Here is a 2,415-nt window from a genome sequence, read left to right as displayed (position 1 = left end):
GAGGACGGGAGGCTGACTAAGGGGAGGAACAGGGCTGGAGATGATTTAAGCTTTCCTTAGACGGCCACATGCAGAGAAGGAGTGACCAAGACACCCTCCACCGTATTGGCTGCCGTGGGTGGATGTGGTGTGTGTGTGTGTGTGTGTGAGTTAGGATAAGGTGTGTGTGGGATGTGTTGGTGGTGTGTGTTTTGTGTGTGTGATTGTGTGCACGTGCACATGTATGCATGAAGGGCTTCCTCCATGGTTCAGGAACTCCTTGGGCCCGTGAACATGCCTTACTCATAGCAAGCCAGGCAAAAAAAATGCTTGACTTTTTTGATCTATGCCACTTTTCAGATCAACAGTCTGACTCCTGAGAGTCAAAAGGCATTTCTTTTGCCACACACCACCTCTTCCCAAACACTGTTAGGTATTCCTTAAGGTTTTCAGTGGTTCAGATGCAACACATTTCCCCTGCATCCTGTTTTCCCCTTCATCCCCAAGCTTTGGACAGGAAATGAGCGATCTGGAAAATCAAATTCAAACCACTTAATTCGTTTTTCAGGACAACGGATGCCCCACCACTTGGTTGCGCTATAAAGCTGAGGGATGGGGCTGGAGAAATGCAATGAGCTATATTGATGCAAGGACTAAGGACTAAGTTTTAGAAGCATATTTGGAAGCTAAACATTGTTATTTTACAAAGACATTGTTACAAACAATGGAGTAAAACAACCATATATTGTGGGATGTGATAGGAAAAGGCGGTTTTACTGAGCTCATTAAGCATTAAAAAGTGTTTTATTTAAGAATCAATGTATACATTCATTGAAATGACCATTGAATCGATGCCCAGATCCCAGACTGTAATTAATAAGCCCAGCACAGTCACCGGGGTCAACACAGCGTTAGACAAGCCAGAACACACGGCCGGAGATCGCCAACATGTCTGGCACCAAACTACTCGTCACATTTGGCAGAGATGAACAAACAGGAGGCTTAATAATGTTTGTTTTTCGTTCTTTTATTCGTTTTTGTGCCCTTTAAGAGCATGGAGGCTTGCTCCATTTGGAGATCTCAAGGCATTTGTGGTTTCAAAATATTTAGCTATTCCAGACTACCTCAGTGAGCAGCTAGCTACTGGCATAGAAGATGGATGACATTCTCTGCCCTGTACAGCACCTTCGGGCTTAACTCAAGTAAGTTCATTTCTATTCTCACCAGGACTGCCCTAGAAGATCATTCTAGAAACATGAGGGGGGAAAGGGGGGGGGGGAGTATTAAAATGTATGCACTCACTCTTGTAAGTCCGTCTGGATAAGAGCATCTGATAAATGACTAAAATGTAAAGTCTCTGGAAGTCTCACTGTATCCATCGCATCTTACCAAATTGGCTCATATGTTTGCAGACAAATACAGTCCCACAGGCGGTGTGGGTGATTATTAAGCCTATGGCTTTACCGTTGAGTCTAATGACAAAGAGATGCCCAATGTGGAGGCTGTAATTTGGGGTTTGGAGTTCCCTTCCTGCCACTGGAACAGCCTGAGCTCTGATAAATGACTTGGTCTAATTAGAAGTTGACTAAACCCTCCCCACTGCTACTAAGTAGAGTTGTGCAACTTCATTCACTTGAGCACATCCCCATCACACCACAGCACAGGGTAATAACAGTACGTGTGTGTGTGTGTGTGTGTGTGTGTGTGTGTGTGTGTGTGTGTGTGTGTGTGTGTGTGTGTGTGTGTGTGTGTGTGTGTGTGTGTGTGTGTGTGTGTGTGTGTGTGTGTGTGTGTGTGTATGCAGGCATGTGTATGTGCTCACATGGGTGTGTGTATAGGCTACCTCTTGATAAAAAGGGGTATAGGGATAAGAAAACCTGAGCTGCACAATTACACATTTGTCTCCAGTCCAAGAAAAGCAGCCAGAGTCTGTTTTGGGGGCTGGGGGTTGGGGCTAATACAAACCCAGTTACAGGGTTCAGTCTGAGCTCACCGACCACAGTATGACGTGACTCAGTCGAGGGTCTCAAGCAAACTGATGTGGGTTGTCCAAGTATTAATGATATGCTAAGCCAATCACAGCGTTTTTCACTGATCCAGAACCTCACTTCTGTGGAAGGTCTTTGTGATAACTCAACCAATCAAAGGAGAGTTTGGTCTGTGGGTGTCCTACAGTATCTCTGTTAACTACTTGGACTGAGTTCACACCAGAAAACACCAAAATACCGAAAAGACATCCAAACAGTGATGTATTGGGGTTGAGTCGCAGAGCATCATGGTCCTCCTATGTGTTGGAGATGATCACATTCATATAAATAGTTTAACTTAATTCCTGTCTCCCGTCTCATCATTATTTAATTTTTACAATGACGTGGTCATGAAGCCCACAAGTCATAACAAAAGAGACCACTCAGAACACCTGTGGTGTCTGGGTAC

Source organism: Oncorhynchus clarkii, chromosome 5 (genome assembly GCF_045791955.1).
Source record: "Oncorhynchus clarkii lewisi isolate Uvic-CL-2024 chromosome 5, UVic_Ocla_1.0, whole genome shotgun sequence".
Taxonomy (NCBI): Eukaryota; Metazoa; Chordata; class Actinopteri; order Salmoniformes; family Salmonidae; genus Oncorhynchus; species Oncorhynchus clarkii.
The sequence above is the reverse complement of the archived record's forward strand: the minus strand, read 5'-3'. Positions refer to the sequence as shown.